A 9,301-nucleotide genomic window follows, 5' to 3' on the forward strand; every position below is an offset into this window, starting at 1 on the left:
CCCTAGTTCGCATTAAACGCCTCCACCCTCCTTCGGTGTGGGGCTCATGTTGGCTATGCCCCAGCCCCTGAAGCATTCAAGCTGATTTCTTGCAGCAGCTGGGCACTGTAACAGCTCCAGAGCTGCTCTGTAAGGCAAGTAAAAGGGTGTGGGCCCTGCAGCACTACCTGTAGTTCGCATTGTGCGTTGGAAGGCACAAATTAAGCAGACGGGAGAAGTCAGGATAGTGCGCAAGGGCATAGAAGGGAGCGGCTCAAGAAAAGAGAAGTAGAAACAGACAGCAAACTAGGCTGGAGAGAGACCTGAGACAAAGAGATCTGAATTATACGAGAGCCGACCAGGGGAAACACAAATTATGCAGTCAAGTTTGCCACATTTGGAAAAATCACAGGAGCAGCACACCCAGAGTGCAATGAGTGAGCCTTGCCCTGGGAGAAGCACCTTCATGATCATAGTATATCACCTGGCAGGTAAGTAGGAGTTGGGCTAGAGCTGGGGAGGGTCGCTGCTCGGGCACCCCCCTGTCAAGTGAAGGAGATCCAACTGAGGCAGCACAAGGAATCTCTCGAAAGAAGAACAAGGCTAGAGGAAGATCTGAGACAAATAAATCTGACTTTTACCAGAGCTGACCAGAGGAAAGAACAAACACAGTCCTCCACTACCACAAATAATGCAGTCGAGTTTCCCACATTTGGGGAAATCATACGGGTCAGCATACCCAGAATGCAATGAATGAACCTCACCCTGGGAGAACAATCTTCATGACCATGGTATCTCCTATGCAAAATAAGTATGATTTGGGATAGGGCTGGGGAGGGCCGCTGCTCAGGCACATCTCTGTCAAGTAAAGGAGATTCAACTGAGGCAGCACAAGGGAACTCTCATCTGGGGACAACAACTGCAGGGAGAACACATATTTTCAGATGAACATGGGAGGGCAGAAGGCTACCTAATACTGAAGCACCCCCAAACAACAAACCAAATGCAACAACTAGTGCAAGCATTCCTGAAGGAAGGCCTGCAGCAGATGGATTTGCATATGGTGATGTCATCCAAGCAGTGGGTCAAAGTTGGCTTCAACCCTCGTCTGCATATGAAAAGAGAAAAGGGGCGTGCAGGGCATGGCAGCCTTTTTCGGCGCTTGGATGACCCCTAGTTCGCATTAAACACCTCCACCCTCCTTCGGTGTGGGGCTCATGTTGGCTATGCCCCAGCCCCGAAGCATTCAAGCTGAGTTCTTGCAGCAGCTGGGCACTGTAACAGCTCCAGAGCTGCTCTGTAAGGCAAATAAAAGGGTGTGGGACCTGCAGCACTACCTGTAGTTCGCATTGTGCATTGGAAGGCACAAAGTAAGCAGACGGGAGAAGTCAGGATAGTGCGCAAGGGCATAGAAGGGAGCGGCTCAAGAAAAGAGAAGTGGAAACAGACAGCAAAGTAGGCTGGAGAGAGACCTGAGACAAAGAGATCTGAATTATACGAGAGCCGACCAGGGAAAACACAAATTATGCAGTCAAGTTTCCCACATTTGGGGAAATCGCAGGAGCAGCACACCCAGAGTGCAATGGGTGATCCTTGCCCTGGGAGAAGCAACTTCATGATCATAGTATCTCACCTGGCAGGTAAGTAGGAGTGGGGCTAGAGCTGGGGAGGGTCGCTGCTCGGGCACCCCCCTGTCAAGTGAAGGAGATCCAACTGAGGCAGCACAAGGGAACTCTCGAAAGAAGAACAAGGCTAGAGGAAGATCTGAGACAAAGAAATCTGACTTTTACCAGAGCTGACCAGAGGAAAGCACAAACACAATCCCTCACTACCACAAATAATGCAGTCCAGTTTCCCACATTTGGGGAAATCACAGGGGTCAGCATACCCAGAATGCAATGAATGAACCTCACCATGGGAGAACAATCTTCATGACCATGGTATCTCCTATGCAAAATAAGTATGATTTGGGATAGAGCTGGGGAGGGCCGCTGCTCAGGCACATCTCTGTCAAGTAAAGGAGATTCAACTGAGGCAGCACAAGGGAACTCTCATCTGGGGACAACAACTGCAGGGAGAACACATATTTTCAGATGAACATGGGAGGGCAGAAGGCTGCCTAATACTGAAGCACCCCCAAACAACAAACCAAATGCAACAACTAGTGCAAGCATTCCTGGGGGAAGGCCAGCAGCAGATGGATTTGCATATGGTGATGTCATCCAAGCAGTGGGTCAAAGTTGGCTTCAACCCTCATCTGCATATGAATAGAGAAGAGGGGCGTGCAGGGCATGGCGGCCTTTTGCGGCGCTTGGATGACCCCTAGTTCGCATTAAACACCTCCACCCTCCTTCGGTGTGGGGCTCATGTTGGCTATGCCCCAGCCCCTGAAGCATTCAAGCTGATTTCTTGCAGCAGCTGGGCACTGTAACAGCTCCAGAGCTGCTCTGTAAGGCAAGTAAAAGGGTGTGGGCCCTGCAGCACTACCTGTAGTTCGCATTGTGCGTTGGAAGGCACAAAGTAAGCAGACGGGAGAAGTCAGGATAGTGCGCAAGGGCATAGAAGGGAGCGGCTCAAGAAAAGAAAAGTGGAAACAGACAGCAAACTAGGCTGGAGAGAGACCTGAGACAAAGACATCTGAATTATACGAGAGCCGACCAGGGGAAACACAAATTATGCAGTCAAGTTTCCCACATTTGGGGAAATCACAGGGGCAGCACACCCAGAGTGCAATGGGTGAGCCTTGCCCTGGGAGAAGCACCTACATGATCATAGTATCTCACCTGGCAGGTAAGTAGGAGTTGGGCTAGAGCTGGGGAGGGTCGCTGCTCGGGCACCCCCCTGTCAAGTGAAGGAGATCCAACTGAGGCAGCACAAGGGAACTCTCGAAAGAAGAACAAGGCTAGAGGAAGATCTGAGACAAAGAAATCTGACTTTTACCAGAGCTGACCAGAGGAAAGCACAAACACAGTCCCCCACTACCACAAATAATGCAGTCGAGTTTCCAACATTTGGGGAAATCACAGGGGTCAGCATACCCAGAATGCAATGAATAAACCTCACCCTGGGAGAACAATCTTCATGACCATGGTATCTCCTATGCAAAATAAGTATGATTTGGGATAGAGCTGGGGAGGGCCGCTGCTCAGGCACATCTCTGTCAAGTAAATGCGATTCAACTGAGGCAGCACAAGGGAACTCTCATCTGGGGACAACAACTCCAGGGAGAACACAAATTTTCAGATGAACATGGGAGGGCAGAAGGCTGCCTAATACTGAAGCACCCCCAAACAACAAACCAAATGCAACAACTAGTGCAAGCATTCCTGGGGGAAGGCCTGCAGCAGATGGATTTGCATATGGTGATGTCATCCAAGCAGTGAGTCAAAGTTGGCTTCAACCCTCGTCTGCATATGAAAAGAGAAAAGGGGCGTGCAGGGCATGGCGGCCTTTTGCAGCGCTTGGATGACCCCTAGTTCGCATTAAACGCCTCCACCCTCCTTCGGTGTGGGGCTCATGTTGGCTATGCCCCAGCCCCTGAAGCATTCAAGCTGATTTCTTGCAGCAGCTGGGCACTGTAACAGCTCCAGAGCTGCTCTGTAAGGCAAGTAAAAGGGTGTGGGCCCTGCAGCACTACCTGTAGTTCGCATTGTGCGTTGGAAGGCACAAATTAAGCAGACGGGAGAAGTCAGGATAGTGCGCAAGGGCATAGAAGGGAGCGGCTCAAGAAAAGAGAAGTAGAAACAGACAGCAAACTAGGCTGGAGAGAGACCTGAGACAAAGAGATCTGAATTATACGAGAGCCGACCAGGGGAAACACAAATTATGCAGTCAAGTTTGCCACATTTGGAAAAATCACAGGAGCAGCACACCCAGAGTGCAATGAGTGAGCCTTGCCCTGGGAGAAGCACCTTCATGATCATAGTATATCACCTGGCAGGTAAGTAGGAGTTGGGCTAGAGCTGGGGAGGGTCGCTGCTCGGGCACCCCCCTGTCAAGTGAAGGAGATCCAACTGAGGCAGCACAAGGAATCTCTCGAAAGAAGAACAAGGCTAGAGGAAGATCTGAGACAAATAAATCTGACTTTTACCAGAGCTGACCAGAGGAAAGAACAAACACAGTCCTCCACTACCACAAATAATGCAGTCGAGTTTCCCACATTTGGGGAAATCATACGGGTCAGCATACCCAGAATGCAATGAATGAACCTCACCCTGGGAGAACAATCTTCATGACCATGGTATCTCCTATGCAAAATAAGTATGATTTGGGATAGGGCTGGGGAGGGCCGCTGCTCAGGCACATCTCTGTCAAGTAAAGGAGATTCAACTGAGGCAGCACAAGGGAACTCTCATCTGGGGACAACAACTGCAGGGAGAACACATATTTTCAGATGAACATGGGAGGGCAGAAGGCTACCTAATACTGAAGCACCCCCAAACAACAAACCAAATGCAACAACTAGTGCAAGCATTCCTGAAGGAAGGCCTGCAGCAGATGGATTTGCATATGGTGATGTCATCCAAGCAGTGGGTCAAAGTTGGCTTCAACCCTCGTCTGCATATGAAAAGAGAAAAGGGGCGTGCAGGGCATGGCAGCCTTTTTCGGCGCTTGGATGACCCCTAGTTCGCATTAAACACCTCCACCCTCCTTCGGTGTGGGGCTCATGTTGGCTATGCCCCAGCCCCGAAGCATTCAAGCTGAGTTCTTGCAGCAGCTGGGCACTGTAACAGCTCCAGAGCTGCTCTGTAAGGCAAATAAAAGGGTGTGGGACCTGCAGCACTACCTGTAGTTCGCATTGTGCATTGGAAGGCACAAAGTAAGCAGACGGGAGAAGTCAGGATAGTGCGCAAGGGCATAGAAGGGAGCGGCTCAAGAAAAGAGAAGTGGAAACAGACAGCAAAGTAGGCTGGAGAGAGACCTGAGACAAAGAGATCTGAATTATACGAGAGCCGACCAGGGAAAACACAAATTATGCAGTCAAGTTTCCCACAGTTGGGGAAATCGCAGGAGCAGCACACCCAGAGTGCAATGGGTGAGCCTTGCCCTGGGAGAAGCACCTTCCTGATCATAGTATCTCACCTGGCAGGTAAGTAGGAGTTGGGCTAGAGCTGGGGAGGGTCGCTGCTCGGGCACCCCCCTGTCAAGTGAAGGAGATCCAACTGAGGCAGCACAAGGGAACTCTCGAAAGAAGAACAAGGCTAGAGGAAGATCTGAGACAAAAAAATCTGACTTTTACCAGAGCTGACCAGAGGAAAGAACAAACACAGTCCCCCACTACCACAAATAATGCAGTCGAGTTTCCCACATTTGGGGAAATCACAGGGGTCAGCATACCCAGAATGCAATGAATGAACCTCAACCTGGGAGAACAATTTTCATGACCATGGTATCTCCTATGCAAAATAAGTATGATTTGGGATAGGGCTGGGGAGGGCCGCTGCTCAGGCACATCTCTGTCAAGTAAAGGAGATTCAACTGAGGCAGCACAAGGGAACTCTCATCTGGGGACAACAACTGCAGGGAGAACACATGTTTTCAGATGAACATGGGAGGGCAGAAGGCTACCTAATACTGAAGCACCCCCAAACAACAAACCAAATGCAACAACTAGTGCAAGCATTCCTGGGGGAAGGCCTGCAGCAGATGGATTTGCATATGGTGATGTCATCCAAGCAGTGGGTCAAAGTTGGCTTCAACCCTCGTCTGCATATGAAAAGAGAAAAGGGGCGTGCAGGGCATGGCAGCCTTTTTCGGCGCTTGGATGACCCCTAGTTCGCATTAAACACCTCCACCCTCCTTCGGTGTGGGGCTCATGTTGGCTATGCCCCAGCCCCGAAGCATTCAAGCTGATTTCTTGCAGCAGCTGGGCACTGTAACAGCTCCAGAGCTGCTCTGTAAGGCAAGTAAAAGGGCATGGGCCCTGCAGCACTACCTGAAGTTCGCATTGTGCATTGGAAGGCACAAATTAAGCAGACGGGAGAAGTCAGGATAGTGCGCAAGGGCATAGAAGGGAGCGGCTCAAGAAAAGAGAAGTGGAAACAGACAGCAAACTAGGCTGGAGAGAGACCTGAGACAAAGAGATCTGAATTATACGAGAGCCGACCAGGGGAAACACAAATTATGCAGTCAAGTTTCCCACATTTGGAGAAATCACAGGAGCAGCACACCCAGAGTGCAATGGGTGAGCCTTGCCCTGGGAGAAGCACCTTCATGATCATAGTATATCACCTGGCAGGTAAGTAGGAGTTGGGCTAGAGCTGGGGAGGGTCGCTGCTCGGGCACCCCCCTGTCAAGTGAAGGAGATCCAACTGAGGCAGCACAAGGAATCTCTCGAAAGAAGAACAAGGCTAGAGGAAGATCTGAGACAAATAAATCTGACTTTTACCAGAGCTGACCAGAGGAAAGAACAAACACAGTCCTCCACTACCACAAATAATGCAGTCGAGTTTCCCACATTTGGGGAAATCATACGGGTCAGCATACCCAGAATGCAATGAATGAACCTCACCCTGGGAGAACAATCTTCATGACCATGGTATCTCCTATGCAAAATAAGTATGATTTGGGATAGGGCTGGGGAGGGCCGCTGCTCAGGCACATCTCTGTCAAGTAAAGGAGATTCAACTGAGGCAGCACAAGGGAACTCTCATCTGGGGACAACAACTGCAGGGAGAACACATATTTTCAGATGAACATGGGAGGGCAGAAGGCTACCTAATACTGAAGCACCCCCAAACAACAAACCAAATGCAACAACTAGTGCAAGCATTCCTGAAGGAAGGCCTGCAGCAGATGGATTTGCATATGGTGATGTCATCCAAGCAGTGGGTCAAAGTTGGCTTCACCCTCGTCTGCATATGAAAAGAGAAAAGGGGCGTGCAGGGCATGGCAGCCTTTTTCGGCGCTTGGATGACCCCTAGTTCGCATTAAACACCTCCACCCTCCTTCGGTGTGGGGCTCATGTTGGCTATGCCCCAGCCCCGAAGCATTCAAGCTGAGTTCTTGCAGCAGCTGGGCACTGTAACAGCTCCAGAGCTGCTCTGTAAGGCAAATAAAAGGGTGTGGGACCTGCAGCACTACCTGTAGTTCGCATTGTGCATTGGAAGGCACAAAGTAAGCAGACGGGAGAAGTCAGGATAGTGCGCAAGGGCATAGAAGGGAGCGGCTCAAGAAAAGAAAAGTGGAAACAGACAGCAAAGTAGGCTGGAGAGAGACCTGAGACAAAGAGATCTGAATTATACGAGAGCCGACCAGGGAAAACACAAATTATGCAGTCAAGTTTCCCACATTTGGGGAAATCGCAGGAGCAGCACACCCAGAGTGCAATGGGTGATCCTTGCCCTGGGAGAAGCAACTTCATGATCATAGTATCTCACCTGGCAGGTAAGTAGGAGTTGGGCTAGAGCTGGGGAGGGTCGCTGCTCGGGCACCCCCCTGTCAAGTGAAGGAGATCCAACTGAGGCAGCACAAGGGAACTCTCGAAAGAAGAACAAGGCTAGAGGAAGATCTGAGACAAAGAAATCTGACTTTTACCAGAGCTGACCAGAGGAAAGCACAAACACAGTCCCTCACTACCACAAATAATGCAGTCCAGTTTCCCACATTTGGGGAAATCACAGGGGTCAGCATACCCAGAATGCAATGAATGAACCTCACCCTGGGAGAACAATCTTCATGACCATGGTATCTCCTATGCAAAATAAGTATGATTTGGGATAGAGCTGGGGAGGGCCGCTGCTCAGGCACATCTCTGTCAAGTAAAGGAGATTCAACTGAGGCAGCACAAGGGAACTCTCATCTGGGGACAACAACTGCAGGGAGAACACATATTTTCAGATGAACATGGGAGGGCAGAAGGCTGCCTAATACTGAAGCACCCCCAAACAACAAACCAAATGCAACAACTAGTGCAAGCATTCCTGGGGGAAGGCCAGCAGCAGATGGATTTGCATATGGTGATGTCATCCAAGCAGTGGGTCAAAGTTGGCTTCAACCCTCATCTGCATATGAATAGAGAAGAGGGGCGTGCAGGGCATGGCGGCCTTTTGCGGCGCTTGGATGACCCCTAGTTCGCATTAAACACCTCCACCCTCCTTCGGTGTGGGGCTCATGTTGGCTATGCCCCAGCCCCTGAAGCATTCAAGCTGATTTCTTGCAGCAGCTGGGCACTGTAACAGCTCCAGAGCTGCTCTGTAAGGCAAGTAAAAGGGTGTGGGCCCTGCAGCACTACCTGTAGTTCGCATTGTGCGTTGGAAGGCACAAAGTAAGCAGACGGGAGAAGTCAGGATAGTGCGCAAGGGCATAGAAGGGAGCGGCTCAAGAAAAGAAAAGTGGAAACAGACAGCAAACTAGGCTGGAGAGAGACCTGAGACAAAGACATCTGAATTATACGAGAGCCGACCAGGGGAAACACAAATTATGCAGTCAAGTTTCCCACATTTGGGGAAATCACAGGGGCAGCACACCCAGAGTGCAATGGGTGAGCCTTGCCCTGGGAGAAGCACCTACATGATCATAGTATCTCACCTGGCAGGTAAGTAGGAGTTGGGCTAGAGCTGGGGAGGGTCGCTGCTCGGGCACCCCCCTGTCAAGTGAAGGAGATCCAACTGAGGCAGCACAAGGGAACTCTCGAAAGAAGAACAAGGCTAGAGGAAGATCTGAGACAAAGAAATCTGACTTTTACCAGAGCTGACCAGAGGAAAGCACAAACACAGTCCCCCACTACCACAAATAATGCAGTCGAGTTTCCAACATTTGGGGAAATCACAGGGGTCAGCATACCCAGAATGCAATGAATAAACCTCACCCTGGGAGAACAATCTTCATGACCATGGTATCTCCTATGCAAAATAAGTATGATTTGGGATAGAGCTGGGGAGGGCCGCTGCTCAGGCACATCTCTGTCAAGTAAATGCGATTCAACTGAGGCAGCACAAGGGAACTCTCATCTGGGGACAACAACTCCAGGGAGAACACAAATTTTCAGATGAACATGGGAGGGCAGAAGGCTGCCTAATACTGAAGCACCCCCAAACAACAAACCAAATGCAACAACTAGTGCAAGCATTCCTGGGGGAAGGCCTGCAGCAGATGGATTTGCATATGGTGATGTCATCCAAGCAGTGAGTCAAAGTTGGCTTCAACCCTCGTCTGCATATGAAAAGAGAAAAGGGGCGTGCAGGGCATGGCGGCCTTTTGCAGCGCTTGGATGACCCCTAGTTCGCATTAAACGCCTCCACCCTCCTTCGGTGTGGGGCTCATGTTGGCTATGCCCCAGCCCCTGAAGCATTCAAGCTGATTTCTTGCAGCAGCTGGGCAC

The 9,301-nt window shown here is 50.4% G+C and overlaps 16 non-coding genes across 16 annotated transcripts; all 16 read right to left on the minus strand.

The window, feature by feature from the left end:
- Positions 1–315: 315 nt before the first annotated feature.
- Positions 316–478, minus strand: LOC134994721 (U1 spliceosomal RNA). The gene has a single exon (XR_010197686.1). It is a non-coding gene; the product is annotated as a U1 spliceosomal RNA (small nuclear RNA).
- A 152-nt stretch (positions 479–630) lies between these two features.
- Positions 631–794, minus strand: LOC134994758 (U1 spliceosomal RNA). The gene has a single exon (XR_010197719.1). It is a non-coding gene; the product is annotated as a U1 spliceosomal RNA (small nuclear RNA).
- Positions 795–1,464: 670 nt separating this feature from the next.
- LOC134994691 (U1 spliceosomal RNA) lies at positions 1,465–1,627 on the minus strand. Its single transcript, XR_010197670.1, has one exon. It is a non-coding gene; the product is annotated as a U1 spliceosomal RNA (small nuclear RNA).
- Positions 1,628–1,779: 152 nt separating this feature from the next.
- LOC134994671 (U1 spliceosomal RNA) lies at positions 1,780–1,943 on the minus strand. Its single transcript, XR_010197653.1, has one exon. It is a non-coding gene; the product is annotated as a U1 spliceosomal RNA (small nuclear RNA).
- Positions 1,944–2,614: 671 nt separating this feature from the next.
- LOC134994694 (U1 spliceosomal RNA) lies at positions 2,615–2,777 on the minus strand. The gene has a single exon (XR_010197673.1). It is a non-coding gene; the product is annotated as a U1 spliceosomal RNA (small nuclear RNA).
- Positions 2,778–2,929: 152 nt separating this feature from the next.
- On the minus strand, positions 2,930–3,093 carry LOC134994670 (U1 spliceosomal RNA). Its single transcript, XR_010197652.1, has one exon. It is a non-coding gene; the product is annotated as a U1 spliceosomal RNA (small nuclear RNA).
- A 671-nt stretch (positions 3,094–3,764) lies between these two features.
- On the minus strand, positions 3,765–3,927 carry LOC134994722 (U1 spliceosomal RNA). Its single transcript, XR_010197687.1, has one exon. It is a non-coding gene; the product is annotated as a U1 spliceosomal RNA (small nuclear RNA).
- A 152-nt stretch (positions 3,928–4,079) lies between these two features.
- LOC134994759 (U1 spliceosomal RNA) lies at positions 4,080–4,243 on the minus strand. Its single transcript, XR_010197720.1, has one exon. It is a non-coding gene; the product is annotated as a U1 spliceosomal RNA (small nuclear RNA).
- Positions 4,244–4,913: 670 nt separating this feature from the next.
- Positions 4,914–5,076, minus strand: LOC134994688 (U1 spliceosomal RNA). Its single transcript, XR_010197667.1, has one exon. It is a non-coding gene; the product is annotated as a U1 spliceosomal RNA (small nuclear RNA).
- Positions 5,077–5,228: 152 nt separating this feature from the next.
- LOC134994757 (U1 spliceosomal RNA) lies at positions 5,229–5,392 on the minus strand. Its single transcript, XR_010197718.1, has one exon. It is a non-coding gene; the product is annotated as a U1 spliceosomal RNA (small nuclear RNA).
- A 670-nt stretch (positions 5,393–6,062) lies between these two features.
- On the minus strand, positions 6,063–6,225 carry LOC134994711 (U1 spliceosomal RNA). The gene has a single exon (XR_010197683.1). It is a non-coding gene; the product is annotated as a U1 spliceosomal RNA (small nuclear RNA).
- A 152-nt stretch (positions 6,226–6,377) lies between these two features.
- Positions 6,378–6,541, minus strand: LOC134994760 (U1 spliceosomal RNA). Its single transcript, XR_010197721.1, has one exon. It is a non-coding gene; the product is annotated as a U1 spliceosomal RNA (small nuclear RNA).
- Positions 6,542–7,210: 669 nt separating this feature from the next.
- On the minus strand, positions 7,211–7,373 carry LOC134994692 (U1 spliceosomal RNA). Its single transcript, XR_010197671.1, has one exon. It is a non-coding gene; the product is annotated as a U1 spliceosomal RNA (small nuclear RNA).
- A 152-nt stretch (positions 7,374–7,525) lies between these two features.
- Positions 7,526–7,689, minus strand: LOC134994749 (U1 spliceosomal RNA). The gene has a single exon (XR_010197710.1). It is a non-coding gene; the product is annotated as a U1 spliceosomal RNA (small nuclear RNA).
- A 671-nt stretch (positions 7,690–8,360) lies between these two features.
- On the minus strand, positions 8,361–8,523 carry LOC134994695 (U1 spliceosomal RNA). Its single transcript, XR_010197674.1, has one exon. It is a non-coding gene; the product is annotated as a U1 spliceosomal RNA (small nuclear RNA).
- A 152-nt stretch (positions 8,524–8,675) lies between these two features.
- Positions 8,676–8,839, minus strand: LOC134994742 (U1 spliceosomal RNA). The gene has a single exon (XR_010197704.1). It is a non-coding gene; the product is annotated as a U1 spliceosomal RNA (small nuclear RNA).
- Positions 8,840–9,301: the final 462 nt, after the last annotated feature.

This window comes from Pseudophryne corroboree, unplaced genomic scaffold, assembly GCF_028390025.1.
Source record: "Pseudophryne corroboree isolate aPseCor3 unplaced genomic scaffold, aPseCor3.hap2 scaffold_1321, whole genome shotgun sequence".
NCBI classification, from domain to species: Eukaryota; Metazoa; Chordata; class Amphibia; order Anura; family Myobatrachidae; genus Pseudophryne; species Pseudophryne corroboree.